Raw genomic sequence first — 8259 nt, 5'->3', positions numbered from 1 at the left:
CACATATATACGTGTGCACACATATTATACATTTATTATTTGAACTCTTTTTATGTGGATGGTGTATTTTGCCAAAACATAATAACACTTTTGAGAAGAAAACAAGACAAGCTCATGAAGGCTTTTGACCCTTTACGTTTCTTCCCGAATGATACATAGATATGATTCCTGAAATGACGCAGATACCTTGCAAGTTTGAGGACAATAGCCAAATCCTAAAATGGTGGCATCCAAAGACAGAAAAAGCCTGGGCTTTGATCATGTGATTCAGCTCCTGTACCAGCCATGGACAACCTACCAAACTTCTTGTGATGCTGTTACCAAAACCCCAAGGATTTGGTTTATGTCCTGCTTGCTGCACAGAAAGCCACTTGCTGAGATGCCAATTACTGCTGGGGAAGAAGGCTTTAATCAGGTGCTGCAGCTGAGAAGGTGGAAGAGCAGTCTCAAATCCATTTCCTTGACCAACTGAAATTAGGGGTTTACATAGCAGGGAAGAAATGTAACTTTGTGTGGGAAAACAGGAACTACTGAGAGGTAAGGGAGCAATTATGACAAGTGAGGGGCCTGGCTTCTCATTGTCTGGATGGATGATCTGGTGAGTTTCAGTGATTTGATACTTTTTGGGAGGCCTGAGGGTTGTTTTCTAAGTTAGGAACTCACATAAAACAAACGTAAGTTTCAAGCTTTAAGACCAGAAGGGTTAATTGCTATGTTTACCAAAAAAAAAAACAAAAAAAAAAACCTGTCTATGGGACTATTGGGTCAATCTCTATGTGAGCAATTTGTTACTAAAGTAGAGCTGTATTTTATACTCATCTGAATGAAATCGTTAAGAACAAAGTATTAATGAAATTCTTAGGATTCTAGTCCCAACTATAGTTTTCTCTCATGATCTTCTGATGACATTCTCGTCAATGACACGTTTTTGTTTCTTGGGGTGTTTTTTGTTTGTTTGTTTTGTTTTTGAGACAGAGTCTCACACTGTTGCCCAGGCTAGAGTGCAAGGGTGCAATCTCAGCTCACTAGCTCACTCCAATCTCCACCTCCCGGGCTCAGATGATACTCCTGCCTCAGCCTCCCAAGTAGCTGGAACTACAGGCATGCACCACACAATTTTTGTATTTTTTGTGGAGACAGGGTTTCACCATGTTGCCCATGCTAATCTCAAACTCCTGGACTCAAGGGATCCACCAGCCTTGGCCTCCCAAAGTGCTGGGATTACAGCCTCGAGTCACCACACCTGGTGATATGTTGATTCTTGAATCAGGCCTAACAGCAACAGACCAACAACAAAGCATTCACATTTCTCTGGTGCTAGTAGTTCCATTTTAAATTACACTTTCTATTTCAACCACATGCTTCATTAACTATATACATCTATTGGTGTAGCTCATTGTGCTGCTAAATCATTACTACATAGATCCATGCAAATTCTGAAATATCAGGAAATGCAAAGCTCCTATGGAGAAATATGTTCTGGAACATTATCTGCAAATGTCTCCTATAAAAGACCATTACAAGAAATGTTTTGTGGCTGGGCACAGTGGCTCGCACCTGTAATCCCAGCACTTAGGGAGAGCGAGGCAGGTGGATCACAGGAGGCCAGAAGTTTAACACCAGCTTGGCAAACATGGTGAAATCCTGTCTTCACTAAAAATACAAAAATTAGCTGGGCATGATGGTGCATGCCTGTGATCCCAGCTACTGGAGAGGCTGAGGCACAACAATTGCTTGAACCTGGGAGGTGGAGGTTGCAGTGAGTCGGGATTGTGCCACTGCACTCCAGCCTGGGCAACAGAGAGAGACTCTGTCTCAAAAGAAAGAAAAAAAAAAAGGAAAGAAAGAAATGTTTTCTGTATCTATGAAGAATATATGTTTAGAGAGCTCCTTACTTGAGGTAGAAAAAAAGTATAGCTTCTGGGCATAGTGTGACCTGAATTTCTCGTCTTCATTATTCATAAGCTTTTTCCTTTTTATGATTGTTTTTCTTTAAGACTCACACTATGAAAATATCTGCTTGAATTCAATAGCTTGACCAAATAATTACGTTTCTTGACCCATCAAAGTCTTGTAGTCTAACGATATCATGCTTCATGTGGCTATACAAACACACAACACACACACACACACACACGAGATTAAACCTTTTGTTCTTGAGAACATTATTGTGGAATTTTTAATTTCACATGCCAGAACCTTTAAGAATTCTTGTTTAAAACTTTTCCCTATGACTATTTAGAAATCCTTCTGGGATTTAACAAACTGTATTGCCCTTGTTTTGTCTATGGTTTTATCTTGTTTTATCTATACAGAGATAAGATACTTCACATGTCAGTAGTTGAGCTTTTTGTGTTCTTTCTTCCCAATGATTAAAGTATTATTTCTGACTGGGCGCGGTGGCTTATGCCTGTAATCCCAGCATTTTGGGAGGCCGCGGCAACCAGATCACCTGAGGTCAAGAGTTCGAGACTAGCCTGGCCAACATGGTGAAACCTCGTCTCTACTAAAAAATACAAAAATTAGCCTAGCATGGTAGTAGGCACCTGTAATCCCAGCTACTTGGGAGGCTGAGGCAAGAGAATTGCCTGAACCCGGGAGGCAGAGGTTGCAGGGGGCCAAGATCGTGCCATTGCACTCCAGCCTGGACAACTCCATCTTAAATAAATAAATAGTATTTCTACTTAAAAAAAAAAAAAAAAAAACTTTAACTGAATAATTTAAATGATCATAAACATAGAGTCATTATGAAATCCAATAAACTTTTTCTCCAATTTCAATTGGCGATATAGAAGATGATTAGGTTCTGTAACCTGCAGTCTAATCATCACATTGCAATATCTGTCTCTCTCTTTCTCAGTCTCTCTCCCTCTCTCTTCCCCCTCCCAGCCAGTTATATACATTTCATCAAGTACATACATTTACATAAAAACACTTTCAACAGCATAATAAATATAAGCCTGCCATTTAAATGCAGAAGACTAAGGTTCAACTCCCTTCTCTTCTCTACATGTTGCCATAACAACCACTTAAACGCTCTGTGTCTCAGTTCCCTTATCTGTGAAATGAGAACAATATTGTCTACCTCAGACTGCTGTCATAAAGACCAACAGAGAAAGTAGATGTGATAGCATTTCATTAACTGAACAGTGCTATACAATTAAGGTGTTTTTATTATTATTTTAATTATCAGCTTCAAACTGGATGAAGACAAGTACCTTCATTAGAGGACAAGGGTTGAACCAATATGAGTTCTGGACCAACTTCCCAAAATGTGGTACAGAACAATAGTTCCATAAATTATTAATACATATTATGTAAAAAATTAAAATGTTTAAAAAGTAAGATGATCAAAATGAGTTGGAAAACATTTGTTTATCCAAGTTACATCAGCTTTTTTATTATGGGACTTTTCAGAACCTTTAACATGTTAATGTACACAGTGACAACTGAGGACAACATCATCTATAGTGTTTCTCCAAATTTTTGACCCCCTCCATTCTCTTTCCTTTTGCAAAATACTGTTTCTAGCAAATAAAACTTTATATTTTGCCCCTTCCTCTTTTGTTTCTGCATTCCTACTTCCTGTTACCTAATTCTCAGAATATCTTCTCTAATTTTTGTTATGTTGGAGTTCTGTTCCCAGGTAAGGAATAACAAATGTCCCAAAACAATGTTTTATTAAGCAAAAACTACACAACTATTCCCACCCTATATAATATGATGTAGTATATAGGAACTCAAGGAAACAAAACATTAACATAAACCCAAAGCAACAAAAAGATGGTTTGTACTGAAGCAACACTTCCCCCTTCTCAGTCTATAGAGCAGATTTTCTTAAAGGTAATTAATCACAATTTGTTTATGATGTAATACTATAATATGAAGTCTTAATCACAAGTGTCTTTTCTATATGTTTTTAAAACCTAATGTCTCAGTTACATATTTGCAGATTACATATAGTTTTTGGTGCCTGTAGTCTATATAACTATAGTCATTGGTTTATGTGCTAATTAAAAACAGAGCAGGCCGGGAGCAGTGGCTTATGCCTGTAATCCCAGCACTTTCGGAGGCCGAGGCAGGTGAATCACCAGAGGTCGGGAGTTCGAGACCAGCCTGACCAACATGGAGAAACCCAGTCTCTAATAAAAATACAAAATTAGCCAGGCGTGGTGGCACATGCCTGTAGTCCCAGCTACTTGGGAGGCTAAGGCAAGAGAATCGCTTGAACCAGGGAGGCACAGGTTGCAGTGAGCCGAGATTGCGCCATTGCACTCCAGCCTGGGTGACAAGAGCGAAACTCCATCTCAACAACAACAACAACAACAACAACAAAGCCTTCAGCCAAGCCTGATCTGTCCTCTCACTCTACCCCCGGCCCAGACAGTATGAACCTCACCACTTGCTTCCCCACCAACTATGGGTCCCTTGGTTCTGTCCAGGCGCCTAGCTACCGCACCCACCAGTCAGAAGTGCGGCCAGCGTCTATGCAGGCACTGGAGGCTCTGGTTCCCGGATCTCTATGTCCCACTCCACCAGCTTCCGGGGTGGCTTGGGGTCCAGGTGGGAAGTGACAACATGCTAGCAGCCCTCGCTCTTGGCGCCTCCTCTGCCTTGGCGTCCACTCTGGTGGTGCTTGAAGAGCCCTTAAGGCTGCCACGGCACTGTGGGAGCCCCTCTCTGGGCTGGCCGAGACTGGAGAGGGCCGAGGTTGGAGAGGCCGAGGCTGGCCCAGGCTCCCTTTGCTTGTGGGGAGGTGTGGAGGGAGAGGCGCGGGCGGGAACCAGGGCTGCGCCCAGTGCTCACAGGCCAACATGAGTTCCAGCAGGTGCGGGCGTGGCTCCGTGGGCCCAGCACTCAGAGCAGACAGCCAGAACTGCTGACCCAGGGCAGTAAGGGGCTTAGCACCCAGGCCAGCAGCTGCAGTGGGTGCATCGGGTCCCCCAGGACAGCCCTGTGTTAGAGTTCTCGCCGGGCCTCAGCTGCCTCCCCACGGGGCAGGGCTCAGGGCCTGCAGCCTGCCATGCCTGAACCCCCCACCCCAAGGTGGGCTCTCCCACCACCCGAGCCTCCCTGACGAGCTCCGCCCCCTGCTCCGCCACGCTGGGTCCCATCAACCACCCAGGGGCTGAGGTGTATGGGTGCATGGTGCAAGACTGGCAGGCAGCTCCACCCACCACCCGGTGCGCGATCCACTAGGTGAAGCCAGCTGGGCTCCTGAGTCTAGCGGGGACTTGGAGAACTTTTATGTCTAGCTAAGGGATTGTAAATACAACAATCAGCACTCTGTGTCTAGCTCAGGGTTTGCAAATACACCAATCAGCACTCTGTGTCTAGCTCAAGGTTTGTAAATACACCAATGAGTACTCTGTATCTAGCTAACCTAGTGGGGACTTGGAGAACTTTTATGTCTAGCTAGAGGATTGTAAATGCACCAATCAGCACTCTGTGTCTAGCTCAAAGTTTGTAAATACACCAATGAGTACTCTGTATCTAGCTAACCTAGTGGGGACTCGGAGAACTTTTATGTCTAGCTAGAGGATTGTAAATGCACCAATCAGCACTCTGTCAAAACAGACCAATCAGCTCACTGTAAAAATGGACCAATCAGCTCTCTATAAAATGGACCAATCAGTTCTCTATAAAATGGACCAATCAGCAGGATGTGGGTGGGGCCAGATAAGGGAATAAAAGCAGGCTGCCCTGACTAGCCTCTTGCATTGCTTTCCAAGCTGTGGAAGGTTTGTTCTTTCACTCTTTGCAATAAATGTTGGTGTTGCTCACTCTTTGGGTCCACCCTGCCTTTGCGAGCTGTAACACTTACTGTGAAGGTCTGCAACATCACCCGTCAGCGAGACCACAAACCCACCAGAAGGAAGAAGTTCCAGACACCTCTGAAGGAACAAACTCCAGACATACCATCTTTAAGAACTGTAACACTCACCACGAGGGTCTGTGGCTTCATTTTTGAAGTCAACGAGATCAAGAACCCACCAATTCCAGACACACAAGGATGTGGCTGCAGGGATGGTCGGGAGTCTGGCAGGAATGGGAGGCATCCAGAATGAAGAGACCATGCCAAGCTTAAATGACCACCTGGCGTTTCTCTACCTGGACAGAGTGAGGAACCTGGAGACAGAAAACTGGAAGCTGGAGAGCAAAATCTGGGAGCACCTGGAGGAGAAGCTACCGTAGGTCAGAGACTGGGACCACTACTTCAAGACCATCGAGGACCTGAGGACTCAGATCTTCACAAATACTGTTGACAATGCCCACATCATTCTGCAGATCGACAATGCGTGTCTTGCTGCTGACGTTAGAGTCAAGTATGAGACAGAGCTGGCCATGTGCCAGTCTGTGAAGAATGACATCCATGGGCTCCACAAGGTCATTGATCACATCAGTGTCACTCAGCTGCATCTGGAGACAGAGATCAAGGCTCTCAAGGAGGAGCTGCTCTTCCTGAAGAACCATGAAGAGGAAGGAAAAGGCCTACAAGCCCAGATTGCCAGCTCTGTTGACTGTGACACTAGATAACCCCAAATCTCAGGCCCTCGCCAAGGTCATGGTGGACATCCGGGCCCAATACAATGAGGCGACTCAGATAACTCAGAGGAGCTAGACAAGTACTGGTCTCAGAAGATTGTGGAGAGCACCACAGTGGTCACCACGCAGTCCGCTGAGGTTGGAGCTGCTGCGATGATGCTCACGGAGCTGACACATACAGTCCAGTCCTTGGGTATCAACCTGGACTGGATGAAAAATCTGAAGGCCAGCTTGGAGAACAGCCTGAAGCAGGTGGAGGCCTGCTACACTCTGCAGATGGAACAGTTCAATGGGATCTTGCTGCACCTGGAGTCAGAGCTGGCACAGACCTGGGCAGAGGGACAGGGCCAGGCCCAGGAGTACCAGGCCGTGCTGAACATCAAGGTCAAGCTGGAGGCTGAGATTGCCAGCTACTGCTGCCTGCTGGAAAATGGCGAGGACTTCAATTTTGGTGATGCCCTGGACAGCAGCAGCTCCATGCAAACCATCCAAAAGACCCCCACTTGCCTGATAGTGGATGGCAAAGTGATGTCTGAGACCGATGAAATCGAAGTTCTGAGACACTAAGCCCCAGAAGCAGGGTGCCCTTTGGGGAACAGGAGGGCAATAAAAAGTTCAGAGGTCAAGAAAAAAAAAGCACATAGTCGGTGTTTGCACTTAGCACATTTTAGTCCTTAGAAGAGCCCAAGTAACACGTCGTTATTTAGGGCATGAAAATGTTCAAGTACACTCTCAAAGTGACAGATGTACTGTCCTACGTGCGTGCACTCATATCCTCCCAAAGCACACACCTTCCTCCCCTTCTCTCGAATGTTTTCAGGTGTCTATGAGTCAGATCATAAGCTTTTAGGCCAAACCCAACTCCGTTGCCCCTCTTTTTTCCTTTTGTATTATATTTAGTACTTATAATCCTTCCCAAACAGCCAGAGGCCACCCAGGTGTAAGACATCTCTGACTGTGGTAGTTGTCCTTGTAAACATCACCTATACCTCCCCCAGCATGACCCCCACACTCCCACAGACCTTCATGGCTCATTTTCTCCACTCCAGCCAGAACAGTCAAGCAGAAGCCTCACCTAATTTATAAATGACTACATTCTGCAAAAACCTGTCTGGAATCAGAAAACAACCTTGGGTGTGATTTGAGTGTGAAAACCACTATACTCACTTGTTGGTTAAAAAAGTTATGATGTGTCAATCTTTTCAATTTTAAAGGAAGGAAAACAGGTGGGAAGGAAACCTCATACAGTATTATATCATCTCCTTTTGCTACTGTGCTTTGATGCAGAAGTTAGTAGACTTGTAGAGTCTGAAATAGAAGAGATCTTAAGATCAAGTTGATTTAAGCCCCTAGCCCATAATTAAAATGTCATCTGTACTTGCGAGAAGAGAATAGGCTTGGAAGCAGGACAAACTGGGTTGGCCTTGTCATTTCCTGGTCACAGACCTTAAACAAGTTACTTAACCTCCCAGAGTCTCAATTCCCTCAGATAAAGAAATGAAGAAAGTAGTGTGAAGGGTTATTGTGAAGACTTGAGCTAGTATATTTAAGATATTTAACAATGTGCTTAGCACTAAATAAATGATAGCTATGATTTTTATTTACTTACTTAATTCCTACATAGTTCACAAATGATCACTCAGCTTCCTTAACACCTCTTCAGTGATGAGGAACTCCTTGCTTCCCTAGTTAGTCCATTCCATCTTTGGAAAA

At 44.4% G+C, this 8259-nt stretch overlaps 1 pseudogene; it reads left to right on the top strand.

Moving 5' to 3' along the window:
- Positions 1–220: 220 nt before the first annotated feature.
- Positions 221–6537, top strand: LOC102147293 (keratin, type I cytoskeletal 18 pseudogene; annotated as a pseudogene).
- The last annotated feature ends 1722 nt before the right edge of the window (positions 6538–8259 follow it).

The sequence above is a fragment of the Macaca fascicularis genome, chromosome 12, assembly GCF_037993035.2.
Source record: "Macaca fascicularis isolate 582-1 chromosome 12, T2T-MFA8v1.1".
In the NCBI taxonomy this organism is placed as follows: Eukaryota; Metazoa; Chordata; class Mammalia; order Primates; family Cercopithecidae; genus Macaca; species Macaca fascicularis.
The sequence above is the reverse complement of the archived record's forward strand: the minus strand, read 5'-3'. Positions and strand labels throughout refer to the sequence as shown.